Source organism: Peromyscus leucopus, chromosome 2, assembly GCF_004664715.2.
Source record: "Peromyscus leucopus breed LL Stock chromosome 2, UCI_PerLeu_2.1, whole genome shotgun sequence".
NCBI lineage: Eukaryota > Metazoa > Chordata > Mammalia > Rodentia > Cricetidae > Peromyscus > Peromyscus leucopus.
This window is the reverse complement of record NC_051064.1, coordinates 28,821,685-28,834,426: the sequence shown is the minus strand read 5'-3', so window position 1 is coordinate 28,834,426 and position 12,742 is coordinate 28,821,685.

Here is a 12,742-nt window from a genome sequence, read left to right as displayed (position 1 = left end):
GATGTTTTACTTACTTCTTATTTGTTTCATGGAGTACATATATTTTAAGAATCAAGTTCCTTGCCTGGTGATGGGCTGTAAACAGCAAGCTCTGCTCTGGTGGAGTAAAAGTGTGAACACAGAGTGGGGTCTAGAAAACACTAGAGCTAGAGCAAGTCAGGAACTCAAATCACTGTGATCATCATCCTCTCAGTGTTTGATGAGTTCTTCATTTACCCAAAGACAAGACAAATGGCATTTTGAAGGATTATTTGGTCCAATACACTTTGAGGAGCTGTTGGTCTTATACACTCTGGGCTGTCATTGGGTCATGCATATTTTGGGGATGTCCTTGGGTGTTATACACCTTCAGGGATCATTGAATCCCACACATTTGATACACTTCAGGGGCTCATTTGTTTTAATTCACTTTGGGGGTCACTCGGTTTCAAAGACTTGGAAGAGTCACCAGGTCTCATATACTTTGAGGGGATGGGTTTATACGCTTTGTGAAGTTACTTGTGTTTATGTACTTTGGGAGTCGCTGGGTCTCATGTACTTTGTGGGAGCTCAGTTTCAAATATTTTGGAGGATCATTAGGTCCTATGTACTTGTGGAGTGTGGGTATATATATTTGGAGGGATCACTTGGTTTCCCACACTTTGGGAGGTTGCTGGGTCTCATGTTGTAAATGGAGGCAGAGTTTCTGGGCCCTGCCTGTTCCCAAATACCTGACATTCACTTCCCAAATTACCACACAAAGGCTTATATTAATTATAAATGTTTGGCTAGTGGCTCAGGCTTATTATTTACTAGCTTTTATATTTAAATTGACCCATCCCCATTAATCTGTTTATTGCCACGTGGTCCATGGTTTACCAGTCCTCCAGCATCCTGCTTCTCGGGCAGCTCTCGGCATCTGTCTCCTTCCACCCTTCTCTTCCTTTCCTTCGTTTGGCTGTCCCACCCACACTTCCTGCCTGGCTACCAGCCAGTCAGCTTCATTATTAACAATGAGAGCAATACATATTCATAGTGCACAAAAAGATTGTTCCACAGCATCAGTACTTGGAGGGTGATTCGGATCACATTGTTTCCGTTTTTCACTGCTTATTCCAACCAATATTACACAAATGCCAGGATCATGGCACTGACAGCACCCTGTCTTCTGGGGCTAATAGTCAGATGGATGGGAGACACTGAAGCTGGAGTGTGGTGAGTGTTATGTGGAAATAGAGAATGCTTCCTACACTGAATCCTGATGCGGTGACAGAGGCTGGAGTTGTGGGTCAGGGAATGGAAAAGGCCTGACGTGATGAATGCTTAATGTCTATGGCAGATATAAAACATTCGGTTCCAGCTGATGTAGGGAGGTGTTGGGAGATGCAGATAAGGGGAGTGAGGAATATCAGGGAAGTACAAAGGATCAATCTCATATATCCTGTTCTACGGAGAACTCATCTCGGACTGAGACCAGCAGAGGCTGGAGCCTGGAGGACAGTGTCAAGACTAGCAACAGTCAAGGGCTTTGTCCCACGGAGAGTGCACAAGACTGTGGCTCGTAACTGATGAGGGCAATGAGGAGAGGAGGAGATTGAGACTAGGCCTGAAGTCCCCTCTAGGATGTCCTGGTGTCATTAATATAAAGCCTTTGGCATTGACTCTTACCTCTAATGCCTGCTGACCGTGGTCCTGGGAGCATTGTCTATTTTCTGTGTCTCAGAGTCTACCTGTAAGGGTGAGCCCGACAATAACAGGACCTCACAGTGTCACTGCACTGCATGGGTTAGGTATGTTGATCCACATAAGTGCCAGGTCAGCACATAGTTCATACCAAAACCCCAGTCAGCTCTGTGGCTCTTAAGAAACACAGAAAGACAGAAACAGAGGACAGTCTTGGCTTTGGGCCACTTAATTTTGCTTAAACAACACAAAGCTACATTTAATACATTCTGATATTAAAAACACATTATCTGGAGCATGGAAAGATGCTTCAGTGGTTAAGGGCACTGACCGTTCTTCCAGAGGACCTGGGTTCAATTCCCAGCACCCACATGAGGTCTACAACCACGTGTAACTCCAGTTCTAGAGGATCCAACACCCTCTTCTGGCATCCTTGGGCTCTAGCCATGCTTGTACTATGTACATGCAGGCAAAAACATCCACACACTAAAGTAAACAGACAGCCTTGTCCACAGAAGATTGACCCATGGAGTGCTGCTACAAAAACTGAGTGACATCTTTAAGTAGAACCTTGGACTTCCAGCATGTGGAAGCATGAGTGAAATAGACTGCTTTGCTTATAAATTGCCTACTCTTCTGTCTTCTCTTGTAGCAACAGAAAATAAACCAAATCAGTTCCTGTTGACATTGTGAAAATTATCCTTTTTTAATTGCTGCCTACTTTTCTGTTTTTCTAAAATTCTATTATTCTTTTGTTTTGCTTTGCTTGTTTGGCTATCCTGGAACTCTCTCTGTAGACCAGGGTGGCCTCCAACTCAGAGATCCACCTGCCTCTGCCTCTTGAGTGCTGGGATTAAAAATGTGCATCACCACTGCCCAGCAGAAAATTCTATTATCTTTAACTTCCTTTGAAAAAAATTTCGAGTAGTTTTAGGTACATGTATTTGCTGCTTTCCTGCTGTTACAACTGTTGAATCTACTGTGACACATTATTATCACTCAAAAGCCACCATATACTTTAGTGTTCTCTGTCTCTTCACGGCACTGACTAATAACATACATTTAGCTCACAACTGCTGTGGGATGTCCTGTATGTTGTGCATAAATAAAATGCTGATTGACCAGTAGCCAGGCAGGAAGTATAGGATAGATGGGACAAACATAGAGGAGAGGCTATGAGGTGGAAGTCTGGAGGAGACTTCATGCCTTTTTTAATTGATGCTAACTCTTCTGTTAGCATCAATTTCATGGCAGCATGAAAAAGCCTGCCATCCAGGGAGTATCACGTAAAGGCAGCAGGTAAAGCCACGGAACACATGGCGACATATAGATTAACAGAAATGGGCTGAGTGTAAGAGTAAGAGCTAGACAGTGGTAGCCCTGAGCTAATGGCCGAGCAGTTTAAATAATATAAGCATCTGTATGTTTATTTTATAAGTGGGCTACAGGACTGCCGAGCCTTGGCGGAACCCAGAAAGAAAAACTCTAGCTACACATGACTTTAAAGCATATGCACCATAACTGGGAAATTGAACACTATTGTATTTCAAGGTCATCCTCCTCTTGTCTCTCCTTCATCAGTGAAGCTTGAAGAGCTGCTCTGCTGTGCCCACTGTCAGGCACTCACCACCGCTCCTGTAAAACGTGGAATCTCTTTCGCCTTTATTCTGGGCACACATGACCCTGTGATCTCTTAGCTCTTGGCCGAATGACCTTTTTCTCTGCTTAGCCTTGGCTTCCTGTTCTCACGGTGGAGACTGTGAAGTCTGAAGCACATTATCTCTTGAAATGGCTCCACCTCCATCCTCAGATTCAGACATCCTCCTCTCTGACACAGAGCCTGTCCCTGCAGATTGATCAGATCGGCCACAGTCACCCTTCCTCTCTCTAGGCCATTTTCACTCTCCCTCCCAATCACTCTTTCCCATTTATGGGCCCTTCCCTATGATGTGTTCTGATGTGCAGGTTGCATTCTGTGACCCACGATGTGAACCTTGCACATATTCCAAGCTCCATGCTCTTGCTGTACCTGGCAAACTTAAATCCAAATGATCCAATACACTCTTCATCTTGTCAAGTACCAGGCAGCTGAGGCCTGCTGAGGAACAGCCCAGCCAGCCAGACTGGGATTATTGCTGATGCTCTAACACCAGTACAAAATACTGCAGGCAATCTGACCACGCTCCTCTAATCTCCTCCCCTTTGGCAAAGCTTTAAACGTCTGTGGAATTCATCTTCGTATATCTCACCTCCACCTGTGGCTTGTCTTCATATGTCATAAGAAAATAGAAATGCCAGCCAAAACTTCTCCAAATTGTGCCACCAAATCTACAACAGAACTACCTTCCTATTTTTCTTCTCCCTCTTCTTTTACCAAACATCTGTTTGTCCTCTAAATCAGGCTTTGTTCCTAACATAGTGAGAAGTAGCCTTATAGTTCCAGCAATATGGAAGTCGTTGGTGAAAAAAATCCATACTAAAGTGAGATTAGAGGGAGCTCTAGAACATGAATAAAGAAACAACCCATAGACTACATTTGAGAAATCTGATTCTGAAGGGAGTCACCCCCACAATCTCCATCATTCCTTCTCCCATCTCTGCTGACCTTCGCCCTTTCTTTCCAGGCCATAAACATTCACAGGTCTCTATCATTTTAACTACAGCAACAGCAGGAAAACAGTAACAAAACCGTCCTTCCAGCCCAGTCCCCTGGCTATTGGCCTGTCAATCCCCACTCCTTAAATACAACTATCAAGTGAATTGTCTCATCACTTTTTCATCATCTAATCCATTCACATCCTGTTTTGAGATGGTTTTATTAAAGTTATCAGTGACTTCTAAACTGCTAGAACTATATACCAGCACTTCCCAGTTTCCAAGGGTGCTGTCCCTGAGGTGGCTGCTGTTTGGGGAAAGTGACCTCTTAAAGGAAATTGCCAAATCCATTCTACAGATAGACGGCATGTTTGGAGATTGCACATGGCGACTGGGCTTAAGGGATGAGAAGTCACCACAGCAGCACAAGCCCATCACTCCTCAGAGACCTGCATGCTGGCCTGTGGGATGAGCCAGGCACACTTGTACCCCACGTGGTACAACTCCGTCGGAGAACACACAGGGAAGAAGAGAGTGGCTCCTCTGGATTGTCAGCAGAGATCACAGACCAGACATGGTCCCAGCTGAGAGGCTGGGAGACGGTTATGAGCACTGAAGACAATACGTACGATGCACGGAGGCCTCACGCCATGTGGTAGAGTGCAAGTCTGGTTAAGAGCTGTGCTTTAAAGGAATACTACTTTTCACCAGTGGAGAGTAACATCAGAATCTCCACATATGGTCCTAGGTGTCAGAGGGACGATTGAAAGTTCACTGTAGTGTGTGTTTGTGGTGTGTGTGTGTGTGTGTGTGTGTGGTCATGTGCACACACATGTGGAAGCTAGAGGAAAACCTTGGGTATTTTTCCACAGGTGAAGACAGGATCTCTTTGGTCACCAATTAGCTTAGGCTGTCCTGCCATCCAGCCTGGTGATGTGTTTTTCTCTAGCTGTGGGATTACAGCACATGCCTCCATGCCTGGCTTTTTACAGGGTGCTGGGGACTGAGCTCGGGTCCTTACGTTTGTGGGGTCAGCACATTGCCAACTAAGCTGTCTTCTCAGCCCCTCAAAGACTATTTCAGTTCACCAAGCTGTCACATGACTTGTGTTTTTTTATGTTTAAAATGTGAATGCATTTCAAATGTTTAGAATGCAAAAGGTCACAGAGTACAAGTGGAAGTGAAATAAAATGTCCGGGGCACTGGTGGCTGACTGCCTAGGGTTCCTATCCCAGTATCACTATTTTTCATGACTTTGAATAAATTCTTTAACATGTTAGTGCAGTGTGTATACTGGAAATTATAGTAACACTAAACTGACAAGGTTATCATGAAAGTAAAATGAGTTTGGCTGCGCAAAGTCCCTAACCCAGAGCACAGTAACAATTCCCAGTAACTGCGATTGCTATTAAATAACAAAAATTCTAGTAATTTATATTATGATTAAATAACATCGCCTATTATGAATGAGTTCTGATTCCTAGCCCCCCACCCTACGCAACACCCTTTTCCTGGACTGTCCCACACACTTGTGGTGTACATCACTCTCCACATATATCTCCAACAGATGGAGCAGAGCTTCCTAGCTAGATACCCAGATAGAAACTTAGAAGCAATCATCCATAGATCCGAAGGTCGTGATATTCCAGAGTTTACATTGTACTTCCTTCTTATCCAAAGCACCACTGAGTTGACATACAGGTGTGATCCTCTGGCATTGTGCTCCAGAAGGCTAACAAAATAGCTATTTGGGGCTAGAGAGATGGCCCAGCTGATGAAGAAAGGCACTTGCTAATCCAGACTGATGATCTTGATCAGCAGAACTCCTGGTAGAGAGAATGGACTATATAAAAGTTGTCCTCTGACCTCCACAGTAGCACCATGCCTGTGTATATGCTCCTATATCCATGCACTATTAAAAACATAAAAAAAAAAATAAATGTGGAGTGTGACTGAGGAAAGATACCTGATGTCTACCTGTGGCCTCTACAGCTAAGAAAACAAAACAAAACAAGCAAGCAAACAAACAAACAAATAAAACCCCAGTGATTTGGCCTGAGTGTGTAGTGTTGAGAGTTCCCATGACATTCTCTTCGTATTTTCTGCTTATTCATTGTTGGTTTTCAGATGTTCTGTTCAGCCTATCCCCACAGCCTGAGCGTCTATGTACAGAAAAACTGTATCTAGCCAAAGCTCAGAACAACGGACAGCAGCCTTGAGGCTTTCACTTTTAAAGAGTTTCCAAGCACCCAGCCCTTTTCCTAAATGGCTCTTTTCCCTTTTATGGATGAGCACCTGGCTCCAAGACAGTGTAAACAGAACTTCCTGCCCCAGGGACGGGCTGGCTCCTGCAGAAGCCCAGGGATCCTTTGGGAAAAGTTGATAGGAACTGTGAGCTGTGTGTGACCTAAGGCTCAGGAGCCAGCTGAGCCCAAGGGGAGGAAAGAACATTTAACAGTCCCTTTGTGTGGACGCTGGTCCCAGAAGCACTTCTGGGAAAGTAAATCTGATGCTGTACACACAGTTCTTGCAAAGAATGGCAGGGAAGCTGGCCTGGCGAGCGCCAGACCCACATTAGGCGCCTGAATCCTGGACCCGAGTAATTGGAATTCAGAGATTCTGGAATTCCCACAGTTCAGAGGTCCTGTGCTTCAGTGTGTGGGGCATAACTTGAGTGGAGCTCAGTGGTAGCCTAGCATGTGCAAAGCCCCGGGGTTGAAAAAGGAAAAGACAGAAAAAAACCAAATGGGTTCTGTACAACTTAATGTTCAAATGCTTTTCGGATTGCTTACTGCTTACCACTCTTCTTTGCCTTGGACTTTAATATTCCCCACACTTTTAAATGATAATAGTAAATGGCACTGCTCTGTGGCAGGCTTGATGGTTTTGGTTCACTCTTATAATTTTGACTTTTAACTCTAGTCTACTCCATAATCTCATTAACAGCAGGAAAAAAAAAAGAAACAAAAAGCTGTATAATACTTTGGGATTTATTATAGTGATATTGTGCCTAGTATGTAAGTGTGTAAACCTTTTATAAAACATAGGCTCTACCATCAAGCTTCACTCTCAACTCCACAAATATCATTTTGATGGCAACTAACAATCCCTGAGAAGCTAATATTTCTCTGTACCAAGCGATGAATTTATCTAATAGCCTTCATCAGTTAGAGACTGTGAGATGTCTCTGTGGGTAGAGACACCACCTAGAGAGTTGATTTTGATCCCAGGAACCCACGTAAAGGTAGAGAAAAAAAAAACCCAGCTCTATGGAGTCATCCTATAACCTCCTCATGTGTGCCATAGAACAATGCTAAATCCTCTCATTTCATGCATACATGCATGCACATACAAGCAAAATAATAATACAATAAAATAAGTTGTTCCAACACAAACCAAGAAGTTGTGATTGCTAATTTAATATACAGTATTCAAATATGCTACTATATTATTATAGCATGATACTTATAAAGCATAAACAAAAGCAAAATTTGAAATGTGGCATAATTAAATATAGCTGAGTTTCGTAGATTTTATTTTCTTTTGTTCTGACAGGGCTGGAGATTGGATTAGGGCCTTTTGCACACGAGCATGTTCTCATCCACTGACCCTATCTTCAGCCCAAAAGTTTTTATATTTTCTTTTGTGTGACAGTAGATTGAGTGCTGTTGGAGTGTGGGCACCCTAGCCTGTGGTCCAATCTGCATTTCCTTTACAGATGGTTATTGTTTTCATTTTGAAGATGAGCAAATGGAAGCACGCAGATAAGTAGTAGCCTTTGCCCGAGATGGCGGGGCCAATCCTGTGGGCAGTGCATTAGTTGCAATGTTGCCTATGGCCTCATGACCTTGCTGGCTTCTGTCGCTTTTCCATAAGCACTTCCAGGAAGCTGCCAGCATGCTAGTGTGTTCCTGTTTCTGCATCTGCTAATATTAGATTCAGGGACTTCTAGCAGGGAAGGGGAAGAAAACTAGGGGTACCACAATGGGGTATAGTCATTTGTATGAAAATGTCTTTATAAAATCCAGTACTATGTCCAATGAGAATGTGCCAAAAGGGTGTGTCCAAATGTGTTCTAGACTGATCTGAGGTCTTCAGAAGAATTCGAGTCAAATTTGTAGCTTTAGTCTTCAGCCAGACATAAGAGCCTCAGAATGAACTCAGATTTGCTCTTTCCTTCTTAAGCTAGAAATGAAGCTCATATATTGAGATTGCCACTGTTAAAAATAAACATGGACTCACAAATAAAATTAAGATAATGATTCCATTTAGAATTACAAACTCTCGGGTATAATAAAAACTTTAAAACACTGTTGGAAGAAAATTCTAAATAATTGAAAAGACAACTGTTGATGAGTTTGGAGGCCTAATGTTAAGATGAGAGTGTCTTCTAATCTATCTGTAGCTTCAGGGACTTTCCTACCCAAGTCACAAGGGCCTTGTGCTCATTGATGGATAAACACAATGTGGCATATGTACGCTTTGCATTTAATTATAATTGCTTGCATGAGCATGAGTTGGGGCTCGCTTACCGAACACAGGCAATTTATTGGTGGCTACACAAAGAAAAGCTCGAGCCTCCTTTCTCCAGTACCATTAACTGCTCATGGACTCTCAGTGAGAAATGGAGCCTCAATAGCCCCTCCCTTGTACATGGTAAAATGGTGGTGGGCTCTGTCTTTCAGATCCTGTGTAGGTAACCACATCTTTAGTGAGTTTATGAGAACAATGACTATGCCATGACCAGGAGATACTGTTTCCCAGCGATCCTCCCTGATGTCTGCCTCTTACATTCTTTCTGTATATTCTCCCCTAGTGACACCCAAGCTTTAGGGGAGATAATATGTAAAACTGACATCCCATTTAGGGTCAATCACTCCACAGTAACTTACTCTTCTCATTTTGATCAACTGTGAACCATACTTCCTACTGCCCATCACAAAAAAAAAGTTTCTCTGACAAACACTGAAGAGTAGCAATAATTTATGGTGTAAAGATTCAATTTAGAGGGAAGTTTGACACCATGTGCACTTAGCAATGTGACAGTAGCAAGTTCTCCCCTAAGATTTTAGACTTCCTCACTTACCTGTTCTTGACTAGGTTTACAGTACAAAGGCATAAGTTCCCTTCTGCAGAACCAGCTTCAAACCCATAAAGAGAGCTGTTGGTTACCCCCAAAACAGTCATGCTACTGTTGCATGGGTGGGCATATCTTGTCAAGCAGGATATTAATGTAGCTTATGGTATGCACAGCTTGGGAAGAGCTTTGATGACTTATCTGTCCAGCATCCTGCATAGCATTGCAAAAGCTAGGCAGCAGGAAGGAAACCTCCAACTCAAAGGTTTCAGTGCTCTATAACCCAGGTGTGTGGTGTCTTCAGCAATGAGGTCTTATGATCTTATTTTGGTGGACAGCCAAGAGCATCAGCAGTAGCTTGGTACATTTGAGGGGCCTCTGGGGCCTCCCCAGTCAACAGCTCATAGGGAGGTACCCTAAATTGTGTGTGTGTGTGTGTGTGTGTGTGTGTGTGTGTGTGTGTTTCTGGGGCTGGAGAGATGGCTCAGTGTACAGGAACATTTGCCACTCTTCCAGAAGACATGAGTTTAGCTCCCAGCACCCTCATGTAAATTCACAACTGTCTGTAAATACCATTCTAGCAATCCACAACCTCTTGAGGTCTCATCAGGCACTGAATACATGTGACACACTTATATACATACAGAGGGAAAATACATGTAAAAGAAAAATAAAAGCTGAGAAATTGTTTTCCAAAGTGGCTATACCATTTTCCATTTCCGTCACAAATGTATCAAGATTTATTTCTCTGTGTTCTTGCCAACACTTTTCCCTGTCACCCTGTCAGTCTGATTTTAACCATTAGAGTAGGTGTATGATGATGTATTTTTTTTTTGTTTTTTGTTTTTTTGTTTTTTGTTTTGTTTTTGTTTTTTGTTTTCTGAGACAGGGTTTCTCTGTGTAGCTTTGCGCCTTTCCTGGAACTCACTTGGTAGTCCAGGCTGGCCTCGAACTCACAGAGATCCGCCTGTCTCTGCCTCCCGAGTGCTGGGATTAAAGGCGTGCACCACCACCGCCCGGCGATGATGTATTATTTTAAAATCTCCCAATAGATCCCTCTGGTTTCCGTTTTCTAGGAGAGAATGCTGAGTATGAGAGGACCCAGGAATGGTCTTGACTTCTCTCTCTCTTTATCCTGGCGTCATCAGACACCTGACAGCCTGGGAATTGAACCTGGGTCCTCTGGACCATCAGATGGTGCTCTTAACCACTGAGCCACCTCTTTTTCCCGGTCTTGACTTCTCTACTGAGGTGACTGTGGGTGAGAAGCACTGATGGGAAGCAGGAGGAAGACTTGATGATCCTCTCACTGTCTTTTCTCATAATTTCAGGAAGAAAGAGAAAGCTGATGTGTGATGGGATCAGTTCAGCTGATACCCAGTAGTGAAATGAACCTTGTTATCATTTCTGGACCTCAGCTTTCTTTACAGAGACAGAACTTTAAATATTATACTGAAGTATCCCTTTAACTCTGCCTAGAAAGTTCAAGACTATGTCTGATGCTGGGCTCAAGATGTAGCTAGGTTAGTAGACTGCTTGCCTATACTCACAAGGCTCTGGTTCAACCCCCTGGATTTCACAAACTGGCTGACTTGGCTCAACTTTTAAACCTCACACTCCTGGAGGTTACAGAGGAAATTCAGGGCCATCCTCAACTATATAGTGAGTTTGAGACTGACTGGGGCCATGTGAAATCCTGTCATACTTGACAGCTGTAAGACCAGAGATTGTAGCCGAGCGGTGGTGACACATGCCTTTAATCCCAGCACTCGGGAGGCAGAGCCAGGCGGATCTCAAGTGAGTCCCAGGAAAGGCGCAAAGCTACACAGAGAAACCCTGTCTCGAAAAAAAAAAAAAAAGACCAGAGATTGCTGAAAAATGAAAATGGCCAGTTTCCATCTTCGCCCTTATGCTGTAGTGAGAAGATGGAGCTAATATTCTGGTAATAGATTGAAAATAATGTACTTACACTGATCTCCTAACTTCTGCTATGTGGCAGCATAATTTCTACTTTCTATTATAAATTACATACAAACTATGATGTTACTGTGTGCTGTGGACCAGGATGCTTACTTCAATAGTTTTCCTATGAAAAGACAGACAGTGATATCTGGATTCCTGAATTTTCACAGCAGGAGAAAGGCTGATGCACAATTGCTTTAAATAGGTTGGCAATTTTAAGAGTTATAGATTTGACTGTGGAATCTTTTTTTTTTTTTTTTTTGTGTGTGTGTGTGTGTGTGTGTGTGTGTGTGTGTGTGGTTTTTCGAGACAGGGTTTCTCTGTGTAGCTTTGCGCCTTTCCTGGAACTCGCTTTGGAGACCAGGCTGGCCTCGAACTCACAGAGATCTGCCTGCTTCTGCCTCCTGAATGCTGGGATTAAAGGTGTGCGTCACCACCGCCTGGCTTGACTGTGGAATCTTAAGTACTAATTTAGCTTGAGAAATAATTACGTTTTACTTAAAAATGGTATTTGTGCATCTGGAGAGGAGGCTCAGAGGTTAAGAACACTGACTGCTCTTCCAGAGGTCCTGAGTTCAATTCCCAGCAACTACATGATGGATCACAACCATCTCTAATGAGATCTGGTGCTATCTTTTGGCATGCAAGTGTGCATGCAGGCAAGACACTATATACATAATATATAAATAAAATCTTTATTTTTTTCTGAGATAGGGTTTCTCTGTGTAGCTTTGGTGCCTGTCCTGGATCTCTCTCTGTAGACCAGGTTAGTCTCAAACTCACAGAGATCCTCCTGGCTCTGACTCCCAAGTGCTGAGATTAAAGGCATGTGCCACCATTGCCTGGTCTCATAAATAAAATCTTTAAAAAAATTAAAAATAATATTTATGTTGACTAAAATGTATTTGCTATTTGTATGTGTGTATGTAAGTGTAAGTGTGGTATATGTGCACACATCTGTATGGGTTTCATGCTTTTATGTGCTCTCACAGAGGAGACGTGTCCTGACCTAGCAACCATGCTCATCTTTATTCCTTGAACAAGGTCTCTTGTTGAACATGGACATGGGCTGGTGGCCAGCAAGACTCAGCAACCCTCCTGAGGGACAAAAGTGTGAAGTCACACACAGCTTTCCTGTGCGTTCTGGAGATTTGAACTTTGTCCTTGTGCTTTTCCATAAAGAACTTCAACATGTGCAGATTTTCTGTTTTAAAGACTTTATTATTTTTAATTGTGTGTATATGAGTGTGTATGGGGGTACTGGAGTTATAGGCAGGTGTGAGCCAGTGGCCATGGGAGTTGGGAAACAAACTCTCCAAAAGCAGTAAGTGCTCTTAACTTCTGAGCCATCTCTTCAGACCCCGATTTGTTACTTTAATAGATAGTTATTTTTAAAACATACTATTTTAATTTCTAATGTTGTTAATATGAATAGTTTGGACACAA